Consider the following 12,607-nt stretch of genomic DNA (forward strand, 5'->3'; position numbering starts at 1 on the left):
AATAGCCAAAACAATTCTAGGGGATAAAGACAATATGGGAGGGCTATCCATGCCGAACTTCAAACTCTACTACAGAGCTATAATAACAAAGACAGCATGGTACTGGCACAAAAACAGACCCGAAGACCAATGGAACAGAATAGAAGATCCAGAAATAAATCCACAGGCCTACAGCCAGCTGATATTCGACAAAGGAGCCAAAGACATACAATGGAAGAAACACAGCCTCTTCAACCGCTGGTGCTGGGAAAACTGGGCAGCCACATGCAGAAAACTAAAAGTGGACCCCAGCCTATCACCATGCACCAACATCAACTCAAAATGGATTAAAGACCTTAACATTAAACCTGAATCTCTGAAACTACTGCAGGACAGAGTAGGAGAGACACTTGAACTAATAGGCACAGGAAGGAACTTCCTGAACAGAGTCCCAGGGTCACAACAAATTGGAGAGAGACTCGACAAATGGGACTACCTTAAAATAAAAAGCTTCTGCACAGATAAAGCTATCGCAACCAAGCTAGAAAGACAACCAACTAATTGGGAAAAAATATTTACCAGCAATATATCAGACAAGGGGTTAACATCCTGTATATACAGGGAACTCAAGAAACTAATCCCTCCCAAACCTAACAAACCAATTACTAAATGGGCAAGGGAACTAAAGAGGGACTTCTCAAATGAAGAAATAAAAATGGCAAAGAAACACATGAGGAAATGTTCATCATCCCTGGTGGTGAAGGAAATGCAAATAAAGACAACCCTGAGATACCACCTTACCCCAGTCAGAATGTCCCACATCCACAAATCAGCCAACGACAAATGCTGGAGGGGATGTGGAGAACGAGGAACGCTATTACACTGCTGGTGGGAATGTACACTCATACAACCACTTTGGAAAGCAGTCTGGAGGGTCCTTAGAAAGCTAAAGATTGACCTCCCTTACGACCCAGTCATACCACTTCTAGGCATCTACCCTGAACAACAGGAACCAATATACAAGGACACGTGCACCTCCATGTTTATTGCAGCACTGTTCACAATAGCTAGGATATGGAAACAACCTAGATGTCCCACCACAGATGAATGGATCCAAAAATTGTGGTATCTATACACAATGGAATATTATGCAGCCATTAGAAATGACAAAATAATGGCATTTGCAGGGAAATGGATGGAGCTAGAAGGAATCATGTTGAGCGAGGTAAGCCAAGAACGAAGAGACAAACAGTACATGGTCTCCCTGATAAGCGGATGATGAATCCAAAATGTTAGGTGATATGACAAATCTAACAGGACTTAAGAAACAAAGAACTCCCACTCATCTGGTTGAACCACTACTAAATATCCCCATGCTGCTGATCACGTGTATGGTATATAACATATGAACACCGTTATATATTACAGACTGTGATAGACAATTTGCTCCAGGAAAGTTAGAATGAACGTGTGACTTTAAATGAGCATCATTATTCCACAATACTGTGAATTTCCGGAAATTAAGTAATCACTTAATCACAATCAAAAAAAAAAAAAAAAAAAAAAAAAAAAAAAGAACCTTGGGGAAGGGAGGGAGGGAGGGGATGGGAGGGAGAAAACAATGGAGGGGGTAACAATGTTCAAGAGGAAGTGTACTCATTACCCCACTCATGTAACTGTAACCCTCTGTATAGAATCTTTACAATAAAAAAATTAAAAAAAAAAAAAAAAAAAAAGAAACAAAGAACTCCCACTCATCTGGTTGAACCACTACTAAATATCCCCATGCTGCTGATCACATATATGGTATATAACATATGAGCACCGTTATATATTACAGACTGTGATAGACAATTTGCTCCAGGAAAGTTAGAATGAACTTGTGACTTTAAATGAGCATCATTATTCCACAATACTGTGAATTTCCGGAAATTAAGTAATCACTTAATCACGATCAAAAAAAAAAAAAAAAAAGAACCTTGGGGAAGGGAGGGAGGGAGGGGATGGTAGGGGGAAAACAATGGAGGGGGTAACAATGTTCAAGAGGAAGTGGAAGTGTACTCATTACCTCACTCATGTAACTGTAACCCTCTGTATAGTATCTCTACAATAAAAAAAATTTAAAAAAAAAAAAAAAGAAGAACCCTGTAGAGCTGCGTGATAAAAAAAAAAAAAAATAAAAAAAAAATAAAGGTGATTAAGAGACTGAAAAAAAAAAAAAAAAAAAAAAGTTTACCTGAGTGGGTGAGGACATTTGCATGAAATTTCACCTAGGGCAGCACTTGATATTTATAACTCTCCCTAAACTATTGCATTGCCTGTTTTCCATTTTCTTGGCACTCCTTTAGAAATGTTCCCGTCTCAATCTTTCACCCACTGCAGCCGTGGGACCCTTTTTCATAATACGGACGTAAAGACATTTGTGGTACCGTATATAAATTACAACCGTAGGGGCTGGGAAGGTGGCTCAGTGGTAGAGTGCTTGCCTTGCATGCCTGAGGCCCTGGGTTCGATTCCTCAGCACCACATTAAGCAAAAAGAAAAAAGCCGGAAGTGGCGCTGTGGCTCAAGTGGTAGAGCGCTAGCCTTGAGCTGAAGAGCTGAGGGACAGCGCCCAGGCCCAGAGTTCAGGCCCCACGACCGGATCCAAAAAAAAAAAAAAAAAAAAATTACAACCGTAAATAAACTGGTACAGTTTGCTCGTAAGACATAATATCCAAACGAATTCCGTGTCCAGAAAATAACGAAAAAAAACACCCCCTGCGGGCCCCCCTCCCCCTCCGCTCGGCCCTCCCTTCAAGAACATTTCCTTGTTTGCTGTTGTTTCGTTTTGTTTCGTTGTAAATAAATAAAGCCGCAGAAGAGAGCCGGCGATACCTCATCGCTACTCTCGCGAGAGTCTCTCGGACTCTCGCGAGAGTCGCCAGCCCCCGCCATCAGCACCGAATCATTCCCTGTCACTCCACACGGTGTCCAGTAGGTGGCACCCCAAAACAAGGAAAAAGAACGTCAGGCCCAAGATCGATCAAGACACTTAGGAAGGTCTTGTGAGGAAGGAACACCTCCCCCTACACACACACACACACACACACACACACACACACACACACACACACACACACACACACACACACACACACACACACACACACACACACACACACACACACACACCCCAGCACATCCCCGCCCACACAGGTCATGAATGGCAAACCCCTATGGCACAGAGAGACAGACAGACAAAACACATGGGGTGTGGAGAGAGACCGGAAATCAAAAACAAAAACAAAAACAAAAAACATTTTCCTGGCTTGACCTATGAATGGGCCTGGGCTGGCATTCTGTCCTCTGGGCCCTACAGTCAATCCATGGCGGTCGCTCCTCTCTCCTCATCACTGTAATCCTATCTGATATTTGCCAGAGCCGAACGTGCAGTGGGGACACTTTGGTTCATCGATCTAAACTAGGGCCCGGGGCGGAGGGGGTGGTGGTGGTGGAGGGGAAGCCTAGGAAGTCTGTTGCTATAGTTGGTGGCGGCGGCGGCGGTGGTGGTGGCGGCAGTGCAAAGTGTGTGTGGGGGGAGGGGGGGAGGTAGATCACATGCTGCCATACGTGCCTGTGCCTGTGTGGTAGGAAACAGCAGCAAAGATCAAGGGGTGCAGGGTGTGTGTGTGCACGCCCCAGTCAGTCCTGGGGCTTGAACTCAGAGCCTGAGTGCTGTCCCTTGGCTCTTGTGCTCAAGACTGGCACTCTGGGGCTGGGAAGGTGGCTCAGTGGTAGAGCGCTTGCCTTGCATGCGTGAGGCCCTGGATTCGATTCCTCAGCACCACATAAGCAGAAAAAAAGCCGGAAGTGGCATTGTGGCTCAAGTGGTAGAATGCTAGCCTTAACCTGAAGAGATGAGGGACAGCGCCCAGGCCCAGAGTTCAGGCCCCACGACCGGACCCCCCCGCCCCCGCGCCAAAAAAAAAAAAAAGAGACTGGCAGTCTGCCATTTGAGCCAAAACTCCACTTCTGGCCTTTGGGTTGCTTAATTGAAGACATGAGGCTCACCAAAGTGCAATGCCTATATACCTCTGATCATATAACAAGAAGTCTTCCCCTTTCTTTGTGTTTGTTATCATCGATGTTATTTTGTTTTCTCTTCTCCCCCCCCCCATTGTTTCTTCCTTCATCTATTTCCGGGAGGGGCAAGAAATGGAGGGACCCAGGATGAAGAAGTGCAACAGTGGCACTCACTAGACACTATGTTGACACACAACCTGTGGGTGGGGAACAAACAGAACTTGAGGGAGGGAAAACCTGTGAGAGAGCCAGGGAAGGGGTGACATTGTCCAAAAAAAAAAAGTACTCTTTTTTAGGGGGTGGGGGGAGATGGGAGGGCAGGAATGGAAACAAAGGAGGAGGCAACAATGCTTGATAAGAAATGTACTCATTTCCTTGCTCGTGTCATTGTAACGACTCTGTAAGTATTTTCACAATTAACACAACTCATTAGCCGGGCGCCGGTGGCTCGCGCCTGTAATCCTAGCTACTCAGAAGGCTGAGAGCTGAGGATCACGGTTCAAAGCCAGCCCGGGCAGGATAGCGCCCAAGCCCAGAGTTCAAGCCCAACGACAAAAAAAAAAAAAAAACAACTTATTAATTAAAAAAAAAATGTACTCTTCCTACCTCACTTATGTAATGTAATCTTTCCTATCCTTTTTTTTTTTTTTTTTTTTTTTTTTTTTTTTTTTTTTGTCAGTGGTGGGTCTTAAACTCTGGGCCTGGGCGCTGTCCCTAAACTCTTCAGCTCAAAGCGAGTGCTCTACCGCTTGAGCCACAACGCCACTTCCGATTTTCTAGTGCCTCATTGGAGATAAGAGTCTGGTGACTTTCCTGCCCTGCCTGGCTTTGAACCGTGATCCTCAGCTCTCAGCCTCCTGAGCAGCTAGGATTACAGACGCGAGCCACCGGTGTGGGCTGGCATACTGTAACCGTTCTGTATGTCACCATTTCCCTAACAATTTGTAAAAAATCAAAGGAGAGAGGGAGGGGGAGATAACAACCCCTCACGCCTGAGAAGTGAAACCCAACGGGCTTCTAACCGATCTGAGATTCTTTGAAGGTTTTTGCGATGTTAATCACAATCACAAACACAGACGGACAGTTTCTCCAGTCACTCCTTAAGAGGAACGGGGAACAGGGACAGGGAGAAGAGAGGCAGATCCTGGCCTGACCTAGGCGGGAAGATGGAGGGGAGACAAGACTCCTGAACTCCTTTTTCCCCTCACTCTCCTCCGTCCAGAGGGTGGGAGCTTAGGGGTCGGCCACGGGGACATCCCACGGTCACAGTCATGCCTCCCGGAGGGGCAGAGGGCAGAGCACAGGCAAGCATGCCAGCTTCCCCGCCCGCCCCTCCCATTCTGTCCCTGGCGGGCTTGGGCGGGAGGCATACTAGTGGCAGCGGGCGGGTGGAAGTAGTCTGACAACTCCAGCTTGCAGGAAGTCAGTGGCTGCTGGTGGTAGGCAGGGAGGGTCCCAGCAGAAAAAGACCAGAGAGAGCGCGCGCGCGCAGACTTTTCCTGCCCAAGGGCAAAAGAGGCCACTTTTGTAAAGACGGGGAGGGGGAGGGGAGGCTGATTCACTCACCCCCACCCCACCCCGCGCGCTAATGAAGTTACAGGAGCTGAGGGCTGGCCGCCCCACCCCCCACCCCGCCGGGGTGTTTCGCAGAGGACGCAGGGCGGGTCGGGGGTGGGGGTGGGGTGGGCTGGTTTAAGCCTGGAGCCCCAGTCAACTCAGGAACTCCAGGCAACGTTCCTTTGTCTTGTAAATGTCGTCATGGCAACGACTTAAGCGCCCTGGCGGAGGGGGGAGGGTGGGGGGGGGAGGAGAAAGAAGAAGAAACAAACACGCCCACCCCAGCAGGCCTGCCTGAGTTGAGGCCTTGAATTTCAACCTCAGTAGGGCCACTAAACTAATAAAAATCGTTGTAAGAAACTGTTGACGGAGGACCCTCGGGATAGGATGATTAGGCTGTGTACCCGTGAGGCGAGGTGGCCGTGTGTTCCAGCTTCGTGCCAAGAGGTTGCCTTATCTCGGCCTATCTTCCTTCCCAGAATTGAACACAGAGGCAAGCAGGATAATTTCCAGGGGGAAATGAGGCCTGGGAAAGCACCACCAGGAATTCAGAGACAAGACAGCCGGACAGCTTCCTAATGAATGGCTCCACACATCCTATTTTCTTCACTTTTCAGTCCCTCATAAACGAACAGTTATTAGGAAAGAAAACTAATAGGTGGGGGTGGGTGGTGGAAGGGAAAAGAGCAGCTCCCTTCCTCTGAGCTTTTGCCCAAACAATGAGTATACTGTGAGAAAGGAGCCAAGAGTTTCCTCAAAGAAAGGAGGAAACTTACACCGGGGAGGGAAGTAAATTTTAAAAAGAAGCAGAGCATGGGTCAAAGCACCACCCCTCCCCCCCCATGCATGCATGGGAAACCAACAGAATCATCTCTTAAACCCTACTACAGGCTCAAGGTAGAGAGTTTACTTTGTTTCTTTTTCCTCTGTGTGTTTTCAAGGTTTCACTTTCATTTCTGGGCACATAACCATTGGGCCTTGCCTCGGTGGGTGTTTCTCCCCCTAAAAGTATCTATCCTGTCTTTTGGGTCTTACTGTGTGTGAGTGTGTGAGTGTGTGAGTGAGTGAGTGAGTGAGTGAGTGAGTGAGTGAGTGAGTGAGTGAGTGAGTGAGTGAGTGAGTGAGTGAGTGAGTGAGGCAGCCAGGCAGCCAGGCAGCCAGGCAGCCAGCCAAGCAGCCAGCCAAGCAGCCAGCCAGGCAGTCAGTCCAGAGATCTAATGTCTCCCCTATTTTAAACGTACCTTTTGCATATGTGAGAGAAAGCACACGAAACTGGTTTTCTATAGGAACATATATGTGAATACATTCACCATGGAGTGAAAAGATAGAGTCGCTTCCAAATGATATGTACAGCAGAATACCAACACATCGAGATGACTTCTGCAAGAAGCCAAGGCCCACTTTTGAAATCCCATAATGAGGAAGCCTCAGTCAGTGGCCTGGTTTGAGTCCAGGCCTCCACTTAAAAACGACCTTTACTTTGTGTTTTTATTTTTCCCTGTTTTCTTTTCCTTTCTATGACCTCTCCCCCCAACGCCCCAACCCCTTCCCTCCATAGGTCTCTCTTTCTCCTTTTCTTTCTCTGTAGTTTGAGCCCGAGAGTTACTTAATTCTCGAACTTCTGGGTTTTCCTTAGATCTGGTAACCTGTTGGACATAAAAATTTGGGAAAGCCTCAAAACAGTCACCCCCACCCCACGAAAAATAATCATGCTTGTCGCCAAAAGCTTTTAAATGAGAAAACAGTGGTCAAGTGAAGCCAATGAAGGCTGTAATAGCAACCATGTTTCTAGACTACTGTACCAAGTTTTTTTTTAAATATATATATTTTTAAACATATTTTTATTGTGAAAATACTGTACAGAGGGGTTACAATTACATGGGTAAGATAATGAGCACATTTCTTATAAGCATTGTAGCCTCCTGCTTTTTTTCCCCTTCCCATCCCTTCGTATCCTCCCCCCCCCGCCGTCCCCCCACCAAAGTTGTAAAGTTCGTTTTTTGACATAACGACTTGTATATCTCATTGTTTCAATGGGTCCTCCTGTAACCCTGTTTTAACAATTTGTTTTTTCCCTTCCCCTCCACATATATCAACACCAGGATTTTTTTTTTATTAAGCAAAACAACTCAGTTATTCAGCTGTGAGTATGTCCATACAAACAAGATGCAGGAGCCTTCCATGCTGGACTGGCCAAAAAAGGGGGGAGAGCTAGGAAGGTGGCTTAGTGGTAGAGTGCTCGCTCCCCTTGCAAGCATGAGGCCCTGGGTTCGATTCCTCAGCACTATATAAACAGAAAAGGGGAGCAGTGGCACCCTGTGGCTCAAGTGGCAGAACAGTAGTGAGCCTTCAGATGAAGAGCAGAGAGACAGCACCCAGACCCAGAGTCCAAGCCTCACACCCGACGACAAAAAAACTGAAAATAATAAATATATATATATGTTTGTATCACACTATATATAAGCATAGATAGATATATATGTATGTATGTGTATAAATATATATGTGTATATGTATGTATATGCATGTGTGTGTCTGTGTGTGTGTGTCTGGAGAGAGAGAGAGAGAGAGAGAGAGAGAGAGAGAGAGAAAGCCAGAAGTGGTGATGTGGTTCAAATGATACAGTGCTAGACGTGAGCAAAAGAAGTTGAGTGTGATTCCTAGAAATGTTGTTTGATGATACTTTTTGTCCTATTCATGACAGATAAAACTTTCACTAACTTATGTTATGTGTTAGTATAATTACTTCATTTGATGAAATAGCTAATATATATTTTTTACCTTTCTGAGAATATAATTTTAATGAAATAAACTGTAAAATTATTCATATGTGAAAAAAAAGAAGAAGTTGAGTGACAGTGCTGAGGCCCTGACTTCAAGTCTCAGTATTGCCCACCCCCCCAAAAAAATAAAGAAAAAGGAGAGAGAGGGGGGGTGGGGAGAAGAAAGAGAGAAAGTAAAAAAAGGAAGGAAGGAAGGAAGGAAGGAAGGAAGGAAGGAAGGAAGGAAGGAAGGAAGGAAGGAAGGAAGGAATGGTCAATGACCTGTTTTTCTTACCTGTAGAGAAATGCCCCAAACATCTAGAAATTCAGGTTGGGGCAAAGATAAAACAGCTATCTGTACATAACTCAGCTGCCACATCTCTCCCCCCCCCCCCCCCCGCCTATCTAACCCTGAAAACATGTAGGTCTCTCTCCCTTCAAGAGCACCCACACTGTATTAGAGTATGTCCTTGTCTGTCTGTCTGTCTGTCTGTCTGTCTGTCTGTCTGTCTGTCTGTCTGTCTGTCTGTCTGTCTGTGCCTTTTTTGGGGGTCTGGTTGTCTGCTTGCCTGCTTGCTTACTTACTCCATAAAAACTCCACCAGAGTGACTCCTCCAGAAATTCTTATTCAATGATCGAAATCAAGGGTCCTAAGGGAAGAGTCCCTACATGGAAGGGTAAAAAGTCACTAACCCTCACCTGTGTTTGGTGACAAGAAGAACTCCATACCAAGAGTCTACCTTAATACATGAGGGCAGGGCAGGGAAGGAATAATTTATTCAGGTGATCTAGTCAGTCACAGTAATGGGTCTCTGGTTCCCCGTCCATGTCTCCCTCTGTGTGTGTGTGTGTGTGTGTGTGTGTGTGTGTGTGTGTGTGTGTGTGTGTGTGTGTGTGTGTGTGTGTGTGTGTGTCTCAGATCTAGTTGGACTTGTGGATCTCTCACTTGCTCTCCCTTCCATCTCTTACTCTGTGTGTCTTTCCACTGGTCTCTGGGTCTCTGTCTCTCTGTCTGTCTCTCCTGTGTCTCTGTCCTCTCCCCTCCCCCACCCCTTGCTTTTCTGTGTGGACTCAAGGAAGAACTGTGTTTCAGGCCCAGTGGTCTCTGCTTACTGAGCTTGCCAGCCTGGAACTCGCCAGAGGCAACTTCTTCCTTGGTGTCCCCGAAGGAAGGAGGGAGCAGGAACCGGTGCCCCAAAAGGGACTCTTATCTCCAATGAATCACCCGCCTGGCCACCCGCCCGCCCGTGTCAACCCACACAGAATATGAAAGCCACACATGAGCTCAAGAACATGCAAAGACTCAGTTTAGAGGAGTCTCATGTTGAACATGGAGACTCGGTCTGTAAACAAGATGGATGCCACTCCCATCGCTGCTGCCATTTAGACCCGAGTTTTTAGGGAATCTGTCTACCACCCAGACACATTCCAGCCCACCACCTTGAGAATGTCTCAAGGATGGATGGCTAATTTTATTCAATCATCATCTGGTTTCCCGAAGGAGAAAATGCCTCTGCACCCCCCCTCCCCTGCAGTTCTCTTCCCAAGGCCCCAAGTCGGGGGCGGGGGGGGGGGGGGTGTGTGGAAAACAACAACCAAAAAGCATGTAAATAAGCCGGGCGCTGGTGACTCACGCCTGTAATCCTAGCTACTTAGGAGGCTGAGATCTGAGGATGGCGGTTCAAAGCCAGCCCGGGCAGGCGAGACCGTGAGACTCCGATCTCCAATAAACCACCAGAAAACTGGAAGTGGTGCTGTAGCTCAAGTGGTTGAGCGCTCGCCTTGAGCTGAAGAGCTGAGGGACAGCGCCCAGGCCCAGAGTTCAAGCCCCACGGCCAACAAAAAAAAAAAAAAAAAAAGCACGTATATAATAACTGAATATACGTATATTTATATGTATGTATCACACTATGTATGAGTATATATATGTGTGTGTGTGTGTGTGTGTGTGTGTGTGTGTATGTATATATATATATGTATAAATAAATGAATATATGTGTGCTTATACATATATACGTATATGTATAAATAAATGTTACCCAAATGTTTACAAACAAGACCACACTAAAGCTACCAGCACAACTATGTTTATTGCAGCATTATTTACCATAGCTAAGATATGGAACCAACCCAGATGCCCCTCAGTAGATGAATGGATCAAGAAAATGTGGTATATATACACAATGGAATTCTATGCCTCCATCAGAAAGAATGACATTTCCCCATTTGTTAGGAAATGGAAAGGTTTGGAAAAAATTATATTAAGTGAAGTAAGCCAGGCCCAAAGAAGCATAGGTCCCATGGTTTCCCTTATTTGCAATATCTAGTATAGGTATGAGTCAAGCGGAAAAGGCCAGATAATGTGATGTTAGGAAAATGAACCCTTAAATATGTATTTTAATGTTTTTGTTTCTTTCATGCATGTGTTTCTAATGCATTTATAAGATTATTTCTTTGTTGCTTTGTATGTCCCTCCCCCACAGTGTAACCCCCGCTTTCACTATATTTGATGTCAGTATAACATGTGGAGGAGATGGGGACAAACAAGTCGTTTAAGGATTCAGGTGGACCTGTTGCAACAATGAGAAGTACAAAATGTCATGTCAAAACCAGCTTTACAATTTCGGTGTGTGGGGGGAGGGGGGTATAATTGGGTGGGGGGAGGGGGGTAAAATTGGGTGGGGGGAGGGGGGAGGCGGGGAAGGGAAGTGAAGGGTAAACAAAGGAGGAGGCTGCAATGCTTGGTAAGAAATGTATGCATTATCCTGCCCATGTAATTGTAGCCCCTCTGTACAGTATGTTCTCAAATAAAATAAAATACAATTAAAAAAAATAAATGAATATGTGTTTATATATGTATATGCATATAAACACATATATATGTATACATATATACATACTCAGGCACACGCACGCACGCACACACATAGATATATAGAGATATAGATATATAGAGATGTATATCTATATCGATACATAGATAGATAGATAGATAGATAGATAGATAGATAGATAGATAGATAGATAGATAGATAGATAGATAGATAGATAGATAGGTAGACAGACAGATAGACAGATAGACAGATAGACAGATAGACAGATAGACAGATAGACAGATAGACAGATAGACAGATAGATAGATAGATAGATAGATAGATAGATAGATAGATAGATAGATAGATAGATAGATAGATAGATAGATAGATAGATAGATAGATAGATAGATAGATAGATAGATAGATAGATAGATATCACGTACATAGACATAAGTAGCACTGTGGCTCAAATGGTACAGTGCTAGACTTGAGCCGAAAATGCTGAGTGCCTGAGTGACAGTCCTCAGGCCCTGACTTCAAGACCCAGGATTGCCCACCCCTCCAAAAAATAGAGAAAAAGGAGAGAGAGAGAGAGAGAAAGAAAGAGAGAGAGAGAGAGAGAGAGAGAGAGAGAGAGAGAGAGAGAGAGAGAGAGAGAGATGGTGGGAGAAGAAAGAAAGAAAGAAAGAAAGAAAGAAAGAAAGAAAGAAAGAAAGAAAGAAAGAAAGAAAGAAAGAAGGAAGGAAGGAAGGAAGGAAGGAAAGAAAGAAGGAAAGAAAGAAAGGAAGGAAGGAAGGAAGGAAGGAAGGAAGGAAGGAAGGAAGGAAGGAAGGAAGGAAGGAAGGAAGGGAGGAAGGGTCAATGACCCTGTTTCTCTTACCTATAAAGAAATGCCCCCAAACATCTAGAAATTCAGGTGGAGGCAAAGATAAAGCAACTAACTGTCTGTGCCTAACTCAGATGCCACATTCCCTCCCCCCCCCCCCGCTTTAACCTTGAAAACACCCATGAAGTCAAGGAGCTGCGTGGGTCTCTCTGTCTGTCTGTCTGTCTGTCTGTCTGTCTGTCTGTCTGTCTGTCTGTCTGTCTGCCTTTTTTTTTTTTTTTTTTTTTGGGTCTGGTTGTCTGGTTGCCTGCTTGCCTGCTTGCTTACTCCATAAAACTCCACCAGAGTGTCTCCTCCAAAAATTCTTATTCAATGATCGAAATCAAGGGTCCTAAGGGAAGAGTCCCTACATGGAAGGGTAAAAAGTCACTAACCCTCACCTATGTTTGGTGACAAGAAGACCTCCATACCAATAGTCTACCTTAATACATGAGGTCAGGGCAGGGAAGGAATGATTTATTCAGGTGATCTAGTCAGTCACACTAATGGGTCTCTAGGGATCCCCCTCCATGTGTCCCTCTGTCTGTCTGTCTGGCGCGCTC

The sequence above is a fragment of the Dipodomys merriami genome, unplaced genomic scaffold (assembly GCF_024711535.1).
Source record: "Dipodomys merriami isolate MVZ:Mamm:240054 unplaced genomic scaffold, mDipMer1.0.p SCAF_1307, whole genome shotgun sequence".
NCBI classification, from domain to species: domain Eukaryota; kingdom Metazoa; phylum Chordata; class Mammalia; order Rodentia; family Heteromyidae; genus Dipodomys; species Dipodomys merriami.